The sequence below is a fragment of the Cornus florida genome, unplaced genomic scaffold, assembly GCF_030987335.1.
Source record: "Cornus florida cultivar Cherokee Brave unplaced genomic scaffold, ASM3098733v1 CherokeeBrave_3.0.0_Hap2_Chr02, whole genome shotgun sequence".
In the NCBI taxonomy this organism is placed as follows: Eukaryota; Viridiplantae; Streptophyta; class Magnoliopsida; order Cornales; family Cornaceae; genus Cornus; species Cornus florida.
In genome coordinates this window covers 56,730,049-56,750,411 of record NW_026775572.1, presented here as the reverse complement: position 1 = coordinate 56,750,411, position 20,363 = coordinate 56,730,049, and the positions used below count along the sequence as shown (strand labels likewise).

At 36.0% G+C, this 20,363-nt stretch overlaps 1 long non-coding RNA gene across 2 annotated transcripts; it reads left to right on the top strand.

The window, feature by feature from the left end:
- The first annotated feature begins 2,424 nt into the window (after window positions 1-2,424).
- Window positions 2,425-20,351, top strand: LOC132295055 (uncharacterized). Of its 2 annotated transcripts, XR_009478297.1 has the most exons (8): window positions 2,425-2,916; window positions 3,124-3,302; window positions 3,596-4,261; window positions 4,555-4,724; window positions 4,915-5,088; window positions 5,294-5,460; window positions 10,129-18,226; window positions 19,595-20,351. It is a non-coding gene; the product is annotated as an uncharacterized LOC132295055 (long non-coding RNA). The 2 variants fall into 2 exon arrangements; XR_009478298.1 differs by having other exon boundaries at window positions 3,124-4,261; window positions 4,573-4,724.
- Window positions 20,352-20,363: the final 12 nt, after the last annotated feature.

Here is a 20,363-nt window from a genome sequence, read left to right as displayed (position 1 = left end):
ATTTCCAATTGTTTTAGTTTTAGTTGGGATTTTATTTAGGAGTCCACCTGATGGATTCCCCAGTTGTACTTTTGGAGGTTTTTGAGGAGAGTTGGATTATTTAATCTTTATTATTTGAGAATTATATATTTTAGAATTCTTTCAGCTTTAATAATTATTTCTTAAATCTTTTTGTCATCTGTATTCATTTTAAAATATTAATTGTTTGATATTCCCTCGGGTTTGGACTTGGGCATGATTAACCCGTGTCTCGGATCCGAGGGGTATCACACCCCGTAACGTCATTTGGGGTCCAGATAGCTGAACTACGCTAGGGTAATTTTTTTAATTCCCTCTAGGTTACATTAACGCCACTGACCTTCAATACCCCTTCAGCGTCTGGGTTATTTCAAAACCACTTATCAAAACTTTTTTCCCCAAGCCCCTTTTTCATTTTAAAAGAATTCTTTCCCATTTTTTTTTTTTTTTTTTTTTTTTTTTTTTTTTTTTCTCTTTGCCTAATGCTATGCATGAATGTATCATGCTCTTCCATGCCATGTCAATGTCCATTACCATATATCTTATATAAACTTAATTCACATAGCATAATTTTACAAGAAATCCAAAGGAAATATCATGCTTTTTCATCATGAAATTTTGGCAAATTTTAAACATAATAGGCATAAAATATTATCAATTAAGCATACTTTTTATATAAATCAATTACTACACATAATCATGGATTCCATATACCATAATTAAATCATTTTAAAGATAATCAACTTAAATTAAGCATGCTTAACAACAAATATTAAAGAAAAATTCATAATGGTACAAGAAATTGGGAATTAGAAATCCTACCCTGAAAATGAATTTTTCTCTCTAGATCATCAAAGTCGCAAGCTCTCCCGGCCTCGTCTGTAACTCTCCACTATCTCCGTGCCTTCTCAATCTCGGCCTTCTCTATGCACTCTCGGCTCTCTCTCTCTAGATATATATATATATATATATATATATATATATATATATATATTCTTTCTGTTTGCATACTAAACTCACAAGACAAACACCTATAATATATGGATAATATTCCTCCGACACTCAACATTAGTGTACACCATATGCCTCCATCAACATCATTTCATATACCAACATCAGACAAGCCCACGTGCATAAAACCAAAGCACAAAGCAACTTTGCCCAAAAAGGTACCCAATGGGCCTCGCGAATGATCACAATCACATTTCCATTCTCCTTTTTTCTCTTCGGCTTGGTGCTCCCCCTCTTCTATCAGATTATATATGTATACTCCTTCTGTCCTATTTAGTTGTCAACTCCAAAAATTTTGAGTCAAAATTATCAAAATAGACCTCTAGTATGTGATATAGGTAGTATATAAATATATTAAAGGAATATGACTAAAAGTAACAGCGAATGATTCAAAAATAAAAGGTTGCAGTGAATCAAAATTTTTCAAATTAATAATTATTATGAAAAGGAGTTATATATATATCTTAGGTAAAGAAAATCATTTCAAAGTTCAAACCCATTCATCATCTTTAGGTGGGACCCGCAAACTATTATCTTTCTTCTTTCTCATTTCGCTGGCAGCCCTTGTTCCATCTGATGCACTATATATATATATATATATATAAATGCAGCACAAACCAAATCAATTTCTTCTCTATTTGTGGGTCCCGTAAAATCATATCAACATTATTAATCTCTTTCTTCTCCCATCAATTCGTCCACCTGCTCCTTCTTATCTCAATCCACAGATGCTATATATATATATAACAAAACTATATTTTCAAAAACAATCACTAATTAACAAAATATCAATAATTCAAAATCTCTAATTTAAAATTAAATATCCAATCTTGACTAAAAATTATGAAATAAATATAAATTAAAATTTTAAAAATCTGGATTGTCACAAGCTTGCTCTAAACTTGTAAACAACGAAAGACAAAAGGGTGAAGATAGATATTTACCGGGGAAAAAAGGGTGAAAATAGATGAGATGAGTATGCTACCACAGTCTGCAAATTGAAGAAGAATTCTCGATTCACTTCACTTTAATGCAAATAACCAAAGCCTGTGAAGTTTCTCGTGTCATTTTCAATGCTCAACTCACTCCTTTAGATGTTGTTGCTTTCCGCTTGTGACTATAATTATAGCAAATATGCTGAGTCTGTGAAGCTTCTCATGTAATTTTTAGTGCTCGAAAGTCACTTCTTTTACTGCCATCCAGTATTATCCATTCCATTCTGTAAAAGTATTAAAATCATAACCTCAGAAAAGCCTTTTGGGCAATACTCAGAGGAGTTGGCTTGCTTTTTATCCCTTTATTAAATTTTTCCGTAGTTGGTGAGCTGGTAGATTATTTCTCTTTTTAAGAGTTGTTTTAATTGATCTGTTAACGATGATATTGCTCTTTGCCTTGTAATGAACTCCGTTCGTCAGTTGGTAAATAATTGTTGTTTAACGTTTGCCTTCTCTCCAGGAATTATGGATTTCTAATTGTCTAGAGGGATGCAACATCCCACTGCCCTCGAGTCCCTGCGGATCTGCAACTGCCAAGAGCTTGATTTGTCACTTGGGGATGATAATGGCATGCAATTTCAAGGCCTCAGGAACCTAACATCTCTAGATATCATAGGATAACTGAAATTGTAGTCTCTTCTTTCGGGTCCCAACGCATCGCCACTCTGCAATCGCTTGCTATTCTTTTTTTGAACTTTGGAAATTCGATAAGTTTAACAAAGTGGATAGGCAAGCTCACATCACACCAAAATTTTTTGTTGTTTATTGCCTGAAATGGACATCACTGCATGAAGGAGTGTGTTCAAGAACTGCATATTAAGGGAAGATTGGCCTTAGATTTGCTCAAATCCCCCGAAGGTTTAAGTGCGACCATTATGCCGAAATATGGAAGGTATCCATCTTAATCTGAATATTAGATCCACCATAAAATTCGTCATCTTGTTTGGCTTTCCTCTCTTCTGTTCAAGTCTTAGTTGATCCTGTGTGTGTTCGATACAAATAAATAAGTTGGCTGATATGTTTCTGTAATGTTCTTCTTATATTTGAAAATCATATATCAATTTAATTTAATATTTTGTGACATGAAAAACGTCAATAGGATCCAAGAGGCCAGAGGTTCCACAGGGAAAGAAAGCAAGTTTTGTGTACAAGAACTGGATATTGAGTATTGCCCAGAGGAGTTAAAAAGATTGATGCTGCGAGGAAATAGAGGAAAATTGGCCTGACATTGCTCAAATCTTGAAGGTTTATGTGCGACTGTTATGCGAACTATGGAAGGTATCCATCTTAATCTGAATTATTATATCCACCATAAAACTCTTCATCTTGTTTGGTTTTCCACTTTTTGTTCAACTTTTAGTTGATTCTGTTTGTGTCCGATACAAATACACAAGTGGACAGATATGTTTCTGTAATGTTCTTATATTAGAAAATCATATATCAATTTGATTTAATATTTTGTGACATGAAAAACATAATTACGATCCTGTAACTTAAAATTTAATCTAATAATTTAATTGATATTTGAATTCAACCCTTTTAAAATATTTAAGTGTGACATCTCTTCTAAGAGGTCAGACGTTCCACTGAAAGGAAAGCAAGTTTTGTGTACAAGAACTGACAATTGGGTATCGTCTAGAGGAGTTAAAAGATGGATGCTGCGAGGAAATGGAGGACGATTGTCCTAAGATTGCTCAAATCCTGAAGGTTTATGTACAACTGTTAAGCGGAAATATATATGGAAGGTATCCATCTTATTCTGAATATTATATTGACCATAAAAGCTTCATCTTGTTCGATTTTCCTCTCTTTGTTCGACTTCTAATTGATTTTGTTTGTGTTCGATGCAGATATATAAGTGGACATATATGTTTTTATAATGTTCTTATATTATTTATCCTGAATCATGTTCTAATTATAATAGAAAATCATATATCAATTAGATTTAATATTTTGTGACATGAAAAACATAATTAGGATCCTGTAACTTGAATTTTTTCTAATAATTTAATTGATATTTGAATTCAATCCTTTCAAAATAATTGGGTGTGACATCTCTTCTAAAGGTCAAACATTCCACAGGAAAAGAAAGCAAGTTTTGTGTACAAGATCTGGATATTGGGTATTTTCTAGAGGAGTTAAAAAAGACGGATGCTGCCAGGAAATGGAGGAAGATTGGCCTAAGTCTACTCAAATGTTGAAGGTGTATGTGCAATCGTTATGCCGAAATATGGAAGGTATCCATGTTAATCTGCATACTATGTTAACCATAAAAGCTTCATCTTGTTCGGTTTTTCTCTCTTTGTTCAACTTCTAATTGATTCTGTCTCTGTTCGATATTGATATTTAAGTGGACATATTTGTTTTTGCAATGTTCTTCTTATATTAGAAAATCATATATCAATTTGATTAAATATTTTATGAAATGAACAGCATAATTAGGATCCTATAACTTAAAATTTAATCTAATAATTTAATGATATTTGAATTCAATCCTTTTAAAATAATTGAGTGTGACATATCTTTCAAGAGGTCAAACGTTCTGCAGAAAAGAAAGCAAGTCTTGTGTACAAGAACTGGATATTGAGTATTGTCTATAGGAGTTAAAAGATGGATGTTGCGAGGAAATAGGGGAAGATTGGCCTAAAATTGCTCAAATCCCGAAGGCTTTTCTGCGAATGTTATGCCGAAATATAGAAGGTATCCATCTTAAACTGAATATTAGATATATTCACCATAAAATTCTTTATCTTGTTCAACATTTATTTGATTCTGTATGTGTTCGATACAAATACATATATGGGTAAATATATTTCTCTATGTTCTTCTTATATTAAAAAATCATATATCATTTTGATTTAATATTTTGTGACATGACCAACATCATTAGGATCCATGAGGTTAGAGATTCCACATGAAAATTAAGAAAGCAAGTTTTGTGTACAAGAATATCAAGTATTTTGTCTAGAGGACCTTAAAGATTGATGATGCTGCGAGGAAGTTTGGCCGAACATTGCTCAAATCCTGAAGGTTTATGCGCGACGGTTATATAGAAATATTGAAGGTATCCATCTTAAACTGAATATTAGATTCACCTTAAAATTGTTTATCACGTTCGGCTTTCCTCTCTTTGTTCAACTTTTAATTGATTCTGTATGTGTCCGATACAAATACACAAGTGGGTAACTATATTTGTGTATGTTCTTCTTATATTAAAAAATCATATATCATTCTAATTTAATATTTTGTGACATGACCAACATCATTAGGATCCATGAGGTTAGAGATTCCACATGAAAAGAAAGCAAGTTTTGTGTACAAGAAATATCGAGGATTTTGTCTAGAGGAGCTAAAAGACTGATGTTGCGAGGAAGATTGGCCTAACGTTGCGAGGAAGATTGCTCAAATCTTTGTGTACGACGCAGAAATATGGACGGTATCCATCTTAATCTAAATATTATATCCATCATAACATGCACTCTTCATCTTGTTCGGTTTCCCTCTCTTTGTTCAACATCTAGTTGATTCTGTATGTGTTCAACACAAATACGTAAGTGGACATATATGTTTTAATAATGTTCTTCTTGGATTAGAAAATTATAATATCACTTTCATTTCATATTTTGTGACATGAACAACATAATTAGGATCCTATAATATAAAATTTAACCTAATGTATAGTATTATATATTTTTCTTTCTTTCTTCTCCGGTACACTTACAATAGTTTATGTGACGTTTCGCAATTTTTCGTTTTTCAAATTTTAGAGATTTTTCGATTTTTCTGAATCTGTTTATTCATCGTCTCATTTTGCATGCCGTGCACCATGGGATGTGCTGTGTGAGTTCCGAGAGTTGGTTGGGGCATTTCTTCGAGTCCAGAACTCTTAGAAATGCATTGTTGGCCATTTTGACATTTTTTGAATATTCGGGCCGGGAGGTCCTGGGCGGGACTCACACTCGGATTTTTCGTGCACGGGATTATGTTTCGGCATCATTACACTTTATAAATTTTTATTTGGAGTATATTTGTGTGACTAAGTGTAACGACCCGAGAATCTGAATCGCTAACTGGGTCTTTACCCGAACCCGATGTCACCTAAGTCCATACCATCATATCCAATGTCAATGAAAACAATATGTAACATTCTAGAATCAACAACTTTCTCAAAATAGTCCATCATCATCCTATTCATCTAGAACATAGAAGTACCTATCTTATACACAGTCCCGTACTCACATACAAGAATTGTACTCCAATTACATCAACTTACAGTCTATTAAACATAATTACAATGACAAAAGTTCATAAGTCTCAGTACTGAATACAACAAGCTAAGTTTTTACAAAAGATCAATATTCTATTTACAAAGGATAACAAAATACACAGACTTTGGCTACAAAATAGCAAAATAAACTTCTAGTCCAATTTAAACCTACTGTGGAACGTCATCAACCACTTCCTTTTCGTGTCCTTAAAATGATAGAAATAAGGGGTGAGCACAACGGCTCAGTAGAAGTTGCCTAAGGCGTCAGCTTTAGACTCCTTTGAGCCACGTAACACATAAAGGAATGGAAAAAAAATCGGCGTCATGCATTGGGAGTCCATATAATATTTACATCACAACAAGCATTGTCCTCAGTCACACAACACAATTCAATAATGTAACGACCCAAACCCGTAGGTCCAAACCGTTAGCCGGGTTCTTACCCGAACCTGAGGTCAATTAAGGGTATTACCGTCCTTTCCTAAGTCAATGCATAACCCGTACCTCATCCCAAGGCCCACAAACACCTTAAATTCCAACAACACAGGAGAAACACAACTACAGATGCAAATGACAGAATCAGCCAGCTGACAGCCATATACCGGCCTGCTGAAACACAAGGATCGGTCGGCTGATAGAAATGATCATGTGACGACCCGAACCCGGGGGTCCGAATCGCTAACCGGGTCCTTACTCGAACCTGAGGACACATTTGGGGTAAAATGGTCATTTTACAATAAGTATGGATAATCTGACCTTAAGCTAGTCAAATGAAGTTTAAAACAAACATTCTAGTCATTCCATGACTTTTTGAAGAGGCTCTACGGTCATTGGTCATGATTTCCCAAAAGTGCCCTTACTCGGTCCAAGGGAAATTCCGAAACTATCCTACTAAAACAACCATATCTCTCAACATGAAAGGAATTTGAAGGTGAAGTTGGTCTCATTGGAAATTTAACTCAAAAGCTTTGAAAATGGACTCAAGAATGACCCTATTTGGGTTTGGAACGAAGAAGTTATGACCACATGAAGTCAGGTGATCCAAGTTGCCAAATTGTGAAAGCCAAAAAGTGCATTGGAGGACTTAAACCAGTTTCACATGGGTAGAATGCCCAAACGTGAAACAATTACACCCTTGAATTGGTTCTATGAAAGTTGAATCGGTTTCAGAAGACCAAAACCTTGAAAAATGTCCAGAAAAGCGGTCATGGATACCTCTTAGGTCCTATGGAAGGTCATTTGGGTACTTTCCAACCTACTCAAACATGATATATATAAGACTATAATGACAACAAAATGGAACCCATACATCATTTGAAACATTCATATCCTGTTATAGTCAAAACAATAACATGCTTGATTTAATGCATCAATAAAACAATGGCCTTACATTCCCTTAAAATGATTACAAAATATTACAAGTTCATACTATGCTTTACATAAAAAAAAAAAAAAAAATCTTTGTTACAAGGGATGATCAAAGTGATCAATATGCCAATGTCTAAGCTAGTAAGTACACCCCATCCTCCATCTTGCTTCCAAAACCCTAAAAATGTATATAAATAAGGGGTGAGCACCACCGCTCAGTAGAGAATGCCTAAGGCATGGCATCTAAAGCCAAGTGAGTAAACACATAAGGAAAAGGAGGTCAAGACAAGGGGTTATGCTATTATGGGAAAAATAATAAAAGCTTATCAATATATGGCATTAACAACAACAATTTGCAAATAGCATAACCATATAAACACATAAACAAGTCCATCAAGTGCCATCAATGCAACCAATGCTTATACCATGTCTTATCTCTAAACTAACCCCAAGACCTCTTCCTAAGCACACTTGCCCCATCCCTTTTAACCCAAACCATTTAACCACATTCACACCATATCCCACTAACTCTAAATGGCACAAGCCAGCCGTTTGTCCACTATTTGGTCCACCGGCTAGCTATCCCTGGCATAAGGCTACCTCTCATCGGCCATTTGAGGCCTAGCTACCGAAAACTTGGAAACAAGGCAACCGCTTGTCTTCCGTCGATCACAAACTTTCTCAACATACATCTCATCCTTCTCACATCACCCCTTTCCTTCGCTACTTTCTCTACCAAATGCATGAGCTAAAATGCCTCCAAGAATGCATCTAGCTAGCCTCATGAAATTGATAAGTGCCAAATACTGCATATTTAAGGGCCCTTAATTACATTAGTTAAGCCCATTATTTGATCTGTTTATATAGATTAACTACATTTTTATGTTTTTGTGTTTTTGCAAGCCTTATTGCTAAAAAGGAATAAGAATAAAGTTTTAAAGGGTTTTTGAAGCATAAGTCATATTAGGCCTACATTCCAAGTGATCATCAAAGGAAAATGACATGAAGAGGCGATGGATACAACTAGAGCTAAAGAGACAAGCTTGTGTCAGAGTAGAAAGCCTGGCGTCCGGACGCAAGAAATGGCGTCTGGATGCCATCCTCTAGCAACTCGCGTCCGGATGCCACATCTTCCAGCAGCTCGCGTCCGGACGCCATTCTTCGCGTCCAGACACCAGACCATGGGCCCTCATTTTATTTAGGTCCGATTTTGTCTATCTTGAGTTGGGATTCAAATTTGAAATGCGGGATTTGGTATTTTGAACTCACGGGAGGATAAAATAGGGGAAGAGGCTGGAAGAAAGGAGTCTTGATTTTGTTTTGGGAGACAGATAGAGAGAGAGGGAGGATTTTTAGGGTTCTTGGAGGTTGAGCTTGTAACAATGTTGAGAGAAGGGAATTCTTTCTCTTTTTCAATTATGGAGGTTGTTACCATATTCATGAGAGGCTAAACCCCTTCTCTAAGGAGTTGATGTAACCTAGGCCAAGTAAACATGTTTTGATTTGTATTTCAATTTGGGGATGATTATTGTATATATTCATTTTCATAAATTAGAAGTATTTGCATTGACTTGATGTATGTTACATTGAATTGATGCATGTGCTATCATATGAATATATGTTCGTGTTGATTTGTTTTCTTGTCTTAGAAATCATATTGATACAAATATTACATTTGATTTCCTATAGTGACAATTGGAAAGAATTTATGGAATGGTTATATTGGTATGAAATTGAGCATTTATAAATGTTATACCTAAGGAAGATGGACCATGCTACTCCTTTAGATTAATGTAGTTAGGTAGATGGTCCATACCAACTGAAGATAATCTATGATATTTAATTAATTTCATGTGCTGCAACATATAATTGCAGGACCTTGATACGCCATGCCTAGGGAAGATGATTCATACCACAACCTAGTTTAGGTGGATGAACCATGCTAACCAAAGATGGGTTATGCTTAGTCCTGAAATGTATGATCTTCTTGACGATGTTGTGGTAGTTTTATGCTTCTACACATCATTTTATATATATAATTGTAAATCCCCAAGTTGAATGCAAGTTTAACATGTTTGCGTGGTTAAGGTGAAGTCAATTCCCTAGCTTTTTCTTTATAAGTTCAATCCATTTTTATTTATTGTTTTATAAAAGTTAAATTCGTAAGTTAAGTGACAAACCAATCAATTTATCATTTATTTTATCAAATAGAGGAAATAGTTTTATAATTCTGTTTGCCATAAACTAGCAATCCTTGTGGTTCGATAACCCCCTACTCTAGCATTAATCTGCAATGATGAATATGCTATTATTATAAGTGGTATTTTTAAGTGGTACACATTTGTGCACATCAACCTTTTGGCGCCGTTGTCGGGGATTGCAAACGGTTTTATAATCAGAATTTAAAAATTGCTTCATTATTTGATTGTATATATCTTTTCATGTGTTTTGATGTTTTGGTGTTGGTAGGGACTAAAGACTTTCCAGAAGGTTTAATTGCAAAATTTGAAGTCTTAAGGACTTTAGGTAAGTTTTTGAAATTCCTAGTTATATTTTGTTGGCCCTTGTCGAGGCTATTGCAAATTTATTGTTTTATTCAGAGCTTAGGTCATTGTCGTGGCCAATTTAATTTGTTTAATTATTATTGAATTGAGGAGAACGGGACCAAATGTAGATGTATTGGTGAAGGGTTGTTGTGATAGTTGTGTTTGATGGTTGATGGTAGGATGTAGATTATTGTCTTTACCACATCTTGAGGAACCAATTGATATCGCTTTACTTGAAAGAACTCTTAGGCAACAAAGAAGGAACATTAGAGATCCTGAAATTTTAAGAGAACTTGAAATTGAAGTAGATAAAATGGCTAATGAACATGATAATCTCGGAAATCCTAATGCTGAAAATGAAAATTTAGCACCAATGACTCTTAGGGACCATTTTGTACCCTCTACATACATATCTCCATCATGCATTGTCATGCCTAATGTTGAGGCCCATCATTATGAGATCAAATCTACCACAATTCAAATGCTTCCAACATATCACGGGTTTGATAATGAGGATCCTTATAAACATCTTGATGAATTTTTGGAAATCTGCTCCATTATCAAGATAAGGGATTTTCCCCAAGATGTACTTCATATGCTTCCCTTCCCATTCTCTTTGAAAGATAGAGCAAAATATTGGTTGAACTCTCTTGTTGCTAATTCCATCACTTCATGGGTCCAATTGCAACACGAATTTCTTAAAAGTATTATCCTGTGAGTAAAACCAATCAAACATGTTGTTCTATTCTAAGTTTCTCCCAAATTGATGGGGAAATATTTTATGAGACGTGGGAGAGACTTCAAGATTTTCTGAGGAAGTGTCCGCATCACCAAATTCCAAAGTGGCAATTGGTACAAGCCTTCTATGATGGTTTGATAGAACCACATAAACAATTAATTGATTCTTCATGTGGGGGCATGTTTGTGTCCAAAAATCCAGATGATACATGGACTCTACTTGAGAACATAAGCAAAAATTCTATGTAACATGGTTCTCGTAGAGCTTCTACATCAAATGTGATTAAACCCTCAAATCCATGTCAATCACGACCTCTTAGGGAAGAATCTTCTCAAGTGGATGCTATAGCTCACAAAGTTTTTTAGCTTGTGGCACCATATCTCTCATCTTCTCAAAATTCTTTATCAAGTGCCATGTGTGCACATTGCATGAGTACTTTCCATAATGCAGAAGATTACCCCACACAGGAGCAATTTTCTAAAAGTATGCCAGAATAGGTAAATGTCATGTTCTCTTACCCTGGAAATAATCCTTATTCCAATACATACAATCCGGGTTGGAGAGATCATCCAAATTTGTCGTGGAGGCAACAAGCCCCACAAAATTCATCATTCCAAGGTCATGGACAATCAAATCAATCTAATTCTCAGTCCATGAACCGGCCATTTCAAGCTTCTTCAAACTATCGTCCTCCTTCCTGTAATGCAAAATTTTCAAATCAGAATCATGTTCCTTCACAACAGTCTCAATTGGATAAGTTAATAAATTCCAATAAGCAGATAATGGCTACTCTTAGTGGTTTGCAATCAACTGTGCAATTGATTAATACTTACTCTCAATTAATAGCTAATATTGAAACCCAACTGGGACAAATGGCTAATTCAATAAATCCATTTCACAAACTTCCAACTCAAACTGTAGTGAACCCGAAAGGGCAGTATATGATTAATGAGATCACTCCTCCGAGTGGATCAAATATTAAGCAAGTTAAAACAATCACCACACTTCGGAGTGGAAGAGTTGTGGACAATAAGGTTTATGAAAAAGCTGGAATTCTTACCCCCAATGATTCAAGGTAGTTCTCCTAAGGCCATCATCGATTTACTCCATCATCACCATTCTTCATCTAAAAATCTAAAAGATAGTCCAGAAATTCCAAATCCGCCAATCCAAAATGTTGAGACATCTTATGAGCCAAAGGCTCCTTTTCCTCAGTGCCTCATAGAGTCCACACATTTTGGGAAAAAGGGCGATAAAATTCAGGATATGTTTGAAGTCTTTAAGCAAGTAAAGATCAACATTCCTCTCCTTGATGCCATTAAGCAAATTCCACCTTATGCAAAATTTCTTAAAGATTTGTGTACTCAAAAACGCATTTCTAAGAGCAATATTCCAAAGAATGTGAGGTTAACTGAGCAAGCGAGTGCTATCATTTAACATAATACACCTCCAAAGTTTAAGGATCCGGGTGCCCTGACAATCTCATGTGTCATTGGAGACAATGAGATAGAAAATGACTTCCTTGACTTAGGATCAAGTGTAAATCTGATTCCTTACTAAGTATACTTACAGCTTAGCTTAGGAGAACTTAAATCCACTTCAGTTGTTTTACAACTTGCAGATAGATCTGTAAAGCGACCTCTTAGTATCATTGAAGATGTACTTATCAAGGTGGACAATTTCTACTTTCTAGTAGACTTTGTGGTTCTAGATACTGAACCAGTCCATAATCCAATAAAACATATCCCTGTGATCCTTGGTCGGCCTTTCTTAGCCACTGCTAATGCTTTAATTAATTGCCTAATAAGGGTGATGGATATTTCTTTTGGAAATATGAAGGTAAAGCTTAACATCTTTAGTGCTTCTCAACATCCTCAAAGGGAATATGAGTGTTTCTCTCTTGACATCATTGATGAAATGGTTGAAGAATTTCTCTAATTTATTTTAAGTCAAGATCCTCTTGAGACTTGCTTGGCTCATTTTGACTTTGAAAATTATGATATTGATTAATCCATTTGTGAGGTCAACACTTTGCTTGAAGCCAATGTAATCTCGGACTTTCCTCCTTGGAAAGTGCCAAATGAATCTCTTCTATTAATTTCCAACACTCCTTCTGTCCCTTAATTCATTGAAATCTCCACCTTAACTTGAGTTAAAGCTACTTCCGGTCAATCTCAAGTATGTATTTCTTGGTGTAAACAAAACTCTTCCGGTCATCATTGCATCGAATCTTTCAAAAGATCAAGAAAATAGCCTTCTAGCAGTGCTACAAGAGCACAAAGAAGCTATTGGTTGGTCGGTGGCTGATTTAAAAGGAATTAACCCTTCTATTTGCATGTACCGCATTCTTTTGGATGAAGAAGCTAAACCTTCCCAAGAGGTGCAGCGTCGGTTGAATCCAAACATAAAAGAGGTTGTCATGAAAGAGATAATTAAGCTATTAAATGCGGGAATCATTTACCCATCTTGGATAGCAAGTGGGTGAGTCCAACTCAAGTTGTTCCAAAAAAGTCTGGCCTCACTGTTGTTAAAAATTCAACGGGAAAACTCGTGCCACAACATACTACCACTAGTTGGCGTGTGTGCATTGATTACAGGAAATTAAGCTCTGTAACTAGGAAAGATCATTTTCCACTCCCATTCATTGATCAAATCCTAGAGAGATTAGCTGGTTAGAGTTACAATTGTTTTCTTGATGGTTATTCTGGTTATAACCAAGTGGCTATAGATCCTCACGATCAAGAGAAGACCATCTTCACTTGTCCTTTTGGAACTTTCGCTTATCATCGCATGCCCTTTGGGTTGTGCAATGCGTCGGCCACTTCTCAAAGATGCATGATATCCATATTTTCTAATATGGTCGAAAAATTTCTTAAAGTATTCATGGATGATTTTTCTGTCTTTGGATCTTCTTTTGACTCTTGTCTTCATAATCTGTCACTCGTCCTTCAAAGATGCAAAGAATCCAATCTGATTTTAAGTTGGGAAAAGAGTCACTTTATGGTATAAGAAGGGATTGTATTGGGACATATTATCTCTAAAAGAGGGATTGAGGTCGATAAGGCAAAAGTTGAATTAATTTATAGCCTTTCTACTCTCTCTTCAGTGAGACAAATTCGATCTTTTCTTGGTCATACAGGCTTTTACCGCCATTTCATTAAAGATTTTAGTAAGATATCTCGAGGCTTTTACCGCCATTTCATTAAAGATTTTAGTAAGATATCTCGACCTTTATGCCATCTTCTTGAAAAGGACACTAACTTTGACTTTGATGAAGCATGTTTGGAAGCTTTTAAGAAGCTTCGTTCGCTACTTTCTTCTACCCCAGTCATGAAACCACCTAACTGGTTTCTCCCCTTTGAGATCATGTGTGATGCATCCGATTATGCATTAGGTGCTGTTTTGGGCCAGCGTGTGGATAAAACTCCTCACGCTATTTACTATGCTAGTAAGACTTTGTCAGATGCTTAAATGAATTATACAACAACTGAGAAAGAATTGCTAGCAGTTGTCTATGCCTTGGATAAATTCCATTCATATCTGCTTGGATCCAAGGTTATCATTTTCACGGATCATGCGCATTAAGACATCTACTTACGAAGAAAGAGACCAAACCTCACCTCATTCATTGGATACTCTTACTCCAAGAATTCAATATTGAGATTAAGGACAAAAAAGGAACTGATAATGTAGTTGCAGACCATCTTTCTAGGCTTCTTATTGAGAACACTTCTGATTTATATTCAGTTCATGACTCCGTTTTTGGATGAACAATTGTTCCAGATTTCTCATGAGTCACCTCCTTGGTTTGCTGATATTGTCAACTATCTTACGGTTGGAAAAACTCCATCAAAATGGTCTAAACAAGAGAAAGACTGGTTCTTCGCTCAAATCAAAAATTTCTTTTGGGAAGACCCGAAATTGTTCAAGTATTGCACGGATCAAATAATCCGGAGATGTATTCCTGAATTTGAAGTCCAAAACATTTTGAAATTCTGCCACACTCTTGAATATGGAGGACATTTCAGTGCCAAAAAGACTTCATATAAAGTCCTTCAGAGTGGATTTTATTGGCCTTCATTATTCAGGGATGCTTATAACTTTTGCAAGTCTTGTACGCAATGTCAAAAGCTTGGGGCTATGTCTAAAAGGGATATGATGATATTGAACTCCATTTTAATCATCGAAATCTTTGATGTCTGGGGAATAGATTTTATGGGACCATTTCCATCTCCATATGGTTATATCTACATTCTCCTAGCAGTGGATTATGTATCTAAGTGAGAAGAAGCTGAGGCAACCATAACCAACGACCATACTGCAGTGGTCCAGTTCATTCAAAAGAATATATTCAGTCGATTTGGCATACCTCGAGCACTCTTAAGTGATGGAGGATCTCATTTTTGCAATCGTTATTTTCGATCTGTTCTCCTTAAATACTCTATCAGTTATAAGGTTGTCACGCCTTACCATCCTCAATCAAGTGGTCAAGTGGAAGTTTTTAATCGGGAAATCAAGCATATTCTTGAAAAAATGGTTCGACCGGACCGCAAAGATTGGTCATTACGACTAAATGATGCACTTTGGGCCTACCAAACTGCGTTTAAGATGTCAATTGGCATGTCACCATACTGGATTGTTTACGGTAAGGCATGTCATCTTCCGGTTGAATTAGAACATCATGCATTTTGGGCCATTAAATGGTTTAATTTTAATCTTGATCAGGCTGGCTCTAACAGAAAATTACAGCTCAATGAGATAGATGAAATCCGGAATGAGGCTTATGCAAATGCAAAAATTTATAAAGCAAAGACCAAAGCATTCCATGATAAACATATCACTAAGAAGTCTTTTACTTCAGGTCAAAAAGTTTAGCTTTTCAATTCCAGATTGTAACTTTTCCCAGGGAAACTTCGATCACGCTGGGAAGGTCCTTTTCTGATCACTTCTGTATTCTCTTATTGTGCAGTTGAGCTGAAAGACCTGAAGAATGGGAATCTTTTTTAAGGTTAATGGTCAGCAGCTTAAGCCTTACATTGATAACTTAGTCCTGGTTGGATATATGGATTCTATTATCTTAACAGATCCAATTTATAAAGACTAAAAGGATTCCCATAATGTTTAGCTATCGACATTAAATTTAGCATTCCAAGGAAGCAATTCTTTCTATTCTAAGCTTCTTTCTCTACTTGTTATCATAAACCAAAAATTCTCTACAAATGGTTAAATAGAATTCCCACTTCATATTCTTTAAGAATCATTTACATGTCCATTCAAGTGGCCATAGTGGGTCTCTATAGTCATACAACGGTTTGATAACATTTTTGGGTGTCTTTGATCAGCAATTCACAAAAGCTACAGTAGCACTCGCGTTCGGACGCCATCCCTAGCATCCGAAAGCCAATTATAGCCTCATCTCGCGTCCTGACGCCACCACCGACGTCCAGACGCCGACACCTGATGCTTCTCGCGTCCGGACGCCACCACCAGCATCCGGACGCCAATGCAGCACCTTCAACCCTCAGCGCCCACAATCGAGCATTCAGCGCCCCACTACAGTTCGTGTCCGGACGCCATGGCTTGCGTCTAGACGAGAAGGCCTATTTGAAGGGACCTGAGTCCAGTCTTATGTTTATAACTTGCTACCCTCTTTTTACAATTGCATATCCTCATTTCCATCCTCAAACCCTACGTGTAAAACCTTCCAACCCTACCTTACCCACCTTCTCTAATTTGTCTTTAACCTTCCCAATCTCCATTTTTCATCAAATAATCCTCTTTCATCATCCTCCTCCATCATCATCATTCAATCAAAGAGGGCAAGGTTTCCATCTCCAAATTGAGGTAAGTTCTTTCCTTTTCAATCTTTCAATTCTAGAATTATTCATAGAGATGAAGGTTAGAACTTAATCATGTGGGAAATTAATTCTATTTAAAGTGAAGAAAGGTTGTGTTTTCATTCTAGATCCACGATTGTAGATTCAAATAATCTAATCTTCACAAGTGTTCTCTACTTTTCAGTCTTGCACACCATGTGTTCGACAAAAGTCCTGAACCAACTTCTTTCACTCAAATGGCTTCTTCTTCTGCTTCTAAGCGCCCTCCTGTCTCGAATGACTCTTATGAAGACACTCCTACTCCGGATTGGTCTAAATGGCCTCTTCAATTTGAAACTACATTTGATGTTAGGAATGTCTTTCGTAGACATGTTGATACAGACTGGCAGTAAAAAATCTTAGGAAACGGGGATTAACATCCATTTTTCAGCCATGTCATAATGTGGTTCATCCTCGTTTAGTTCGTCAGTTTTACTAGAATCTTTCAAACAAACTGCAGGAACCAACCAAGGTTTTCACTGAAATTGATGGCACCATGTGTTTGGTTACATTAGAGGATATTGTGGATGTCTAATCGACTCACCAATCGATGTGGACGGTTAACCTCTCTTTGCTCATCTACCAGATATTATTGATTTATTAGATGACCTCACCGATGTTTTGAAAGAAGTAGCGTATAGTAATCTCAAAAGTTTAGATAGCACTTCCCCTAAAAGATCTTTCGTTCCACCCCGAATTTGGTTCATTGAGGTTTTACTGGCTACAAATGTTCTTCCAATTGGGAAACCTACAGCAAATAACAGTGTTCTTTTGGATTGTCTTTCTTCCACAGAGAATGAATTTTGGTTTTCAGTTCCCACTTTGATTATGAATCAAATCCTAAAGGTTTATAACAAATTGATTGTCCGCAGAAAGGAAAGTTCTATGACTTGGTCATTTCCATTTCCTTATCTCATCACGAAGCTGATTAAGAACCAAGGGTTGGTTATTCCATCTAATGAGAAGCGGGAAACTATAAAGAAGGTTTACAATTTCAAAGATTGGAAGGAGCAACTTCTTGCTCGAACTGGTGAAATCGATGGATGATCATGCTCCAAACGGAGCCGACACTTCACCCTCCAATTTGTAGGGTGAACTGGATCTCTTTAGTTTTATTTAGTCGTGTTATTTACTTTTGTTTTGTGTGATTTGAATAATTTTAGGACTTGGGCCATGTTTGGCATGACATTTGTGGGTGCACTTTTTGATGTGCATATATTTTGGTTTTCTTTCCCAGTTTTGAATAAAGTATGACGTAGTACTTTATATTTATATCTTTATAAATGTCTATGCTTTTATGCTTGGTGTATAGTTTTTTCTGAACAGATTATTAGGTCCAAGTTTAGGGGAAGATATTTCGCTGTTTCACTACCAATGGTTGCACTGAAGTCCAAGATTCGCACTTGGTAGTTTATCTCTTTTTACACTTCTATACATGCTTAGTTTCTATACTTGTTTTCATACATTGAGGACAATGTATCATTTAAGTTTGGGGGTGTTGAGAATAGGCAGATTGTCATTATTGAATATGGTTGAATTGTTTATAGTAAAAAAAAATAATAATAATAAAAAAATAAAAATGTTTAGGCAAAGGACTTTTGGCATTGTTGGAACTAAGTTTGGGGGGGAATTTATGTGATTAATATAGCCTATATGCTTATATAGGATATCAAGGAATGATTGAAAGTTGTCAGCATGATTGTTCAAATGAAAAAGGTCCATTGCATGATTTAAATATTTTATTTTGGAGTCTTTCGTCTCTAAGTGACTTCACAATGCACATTGAGCACACCGAAAATTGCATTCCCCTCCTTGTGGTTTTACTTAATTGACTCCCTGAATTAGTAAGTCGGATAAATGAAATAATCCTTGGCATATTGAAAAAAAAAAAAGAAAAAAAAACTACATTCTTTTAACATGTCAACTGATTAAAAAGGAAGACAAGGAAAGAATGTAAGACATATGATTAGTTTGAGTTTGTAGCCTAGCCATTCTGAGTTATTACGCCCTTAGGAGTGTCTTTACACTTAATGCCATAAGACCATCTGCTTTGGGAGTCGTTGGCTCAACACTTGTTACATGGGGTGGTTAGAGAGTTTAAGGAACTTAGACATTGCACATGGTCATACATAAAAAATAAAATAAAAACCCACAAAATGTGTTCAAATAAATGTATACCTTGGATTATGATTTCAAAAGATAGATTAAGGATGGGAAAATGTTAAATGAGCCATAAAAGGGTTAAAAGTACATTTTAAAAGAAAATGAAATTTCGGTTCACTTCTAAGGATCTTAAGATGAAATTCTATTATAAATGAGATGTTGAAGATCATGTATGTGGACTAGTCTGTTGATGCATGAGGGCTAGAAATTGAATATTGTTTTGAGATGTCATTGTATGCATACTTGTTGTAGTCTTTTTTATAGAGTTTTCCCCAAAGTCATATGTTTCAATGTATACTAGAATGAGCCTTGTTGCTTAGTGTTTGTGGGTATCATTTCTGGTACACCCTCACGAGACTGAACTCGTCCTCTAGGGATACCTAGGGGTTTAAAAGGCTTGTTGTATATGCTAAATACAATCGTCACTTCCATGAAAGAGGAGAAGTCTGTGTTGCAATTTTATTTTGCTAAGGGACTAGCAAAATGCAAGTTTGGGGTCTGATAAGCGTCAAATATTGCATATTTAAGCGCCCTTAATTACATTAGTTAAGCCCATTATTTGATCTATTTATATAAATTAACTACATTTTTATGTTTTTATGTTTTTGCAGGCCTTATTGCTAATAAGGAATAAGAATAAAGTTTTAAAGGGTTTTTGAAGCACAAGTCATATCAGGCCTACATTCCAAGTGATCATCAAATGAAAATGACATGAAGAGGCGATGGAAATAACTGGAGCTAAAGAGAGAAGCTTGTGTCAGAGTAGAAAGCCTAGCATTCGGATGCAAGAAATGGCATCCCGACGCCATCCTCCAGCAGCTCGCTTCCAGACACCCATTCTGGCGTCCAGATGCCACATCCTTCAACAGCTCATGTCCAGACACCATTCTTCGCTTCCGGACATGAGCCCACGGGCCCCCATTTTATTTAAGTTCAATTTTGTCTATCTTGAGTTGGGATTCGAATTTAAAATGTGGGATTTGGTATTTTAAACTCACGGGAGGATAAAAGAGGGGGAGAGGCTGGAAGAAAGGAGTCTTGATTTTGTTTTGGGATAAAGATAGAGGAGAGGGAGGATTTTTAGGGTTCTTGGAGGCTGAGCTTGCAACAATGGTGAGAGAGGGGAATTCTTTCTCTTCTTCAATCATGGAGGTTGTTGCCATATTCATGAGAGGCTAAACCCCTTCTCTAGGGAGTTGATGTAGCCTAGGCCAAGTAAACATGTTTTGATTTGTATTTCAATTTGGGGATGATTATAGTATATATTCAGTTTCAATCATGGAGGTTGTTACATTGACTTGATGTATGTTGCATTGAATTGATGCATGTGTTATCATATGAATATATGTTCGAGTTGATTTGTTTTCTTGTCTTAGAAAT